The following is a 291-nucleotide window of genomic DNA, read 5'->3' as shown; positions in this document are numbered from 1 at the left end:
CAGATGACACCACCCTTATGGCAGAAAGTGAAGAGGAACTAAAAAGCCTCTTGATGAAAGTGAAAGAGGAGAGTGAAAAAGTTGGCTTAAAGCTCAACGAAAACGAAGATCATGGCATCCAGTCCCATCACTTCATGGGAAATAGATGGGGAAACAGTGGAAACAGTGGCTGACTTTATTTTTCTGGGCTCCAAAATCACTACAGATGGTGACTGCAGACATGAAATTAAAAGACGCTTACTCCTTGGATGGAAAGTTATGACCAACCTAGATAGCATATTCAAAAGCAGA

The sequence above is a fragment of the Bison bison genome, unplaced genomic scaffold, assembly GCF_000754665.1.
Source record: "Bison bison bison isolate TAMUID 2011002044 unplaced genomic scaffold, Bison_UMD1.0 scf7180017864452, whole genome shotgun sequence".
In the NCBI taxonomy this organism is placed as follows: domain Eukaryota; kingdom Metazoa; phylum Chordata; class Mammalia; order Artiodactyla; family Bovidae; genus Bison; species Bison bison.
The sequence above is the reverse complement of the archived record's forward strand: the minus strand, read 5'-3'. Positions refer to the sequence as shown.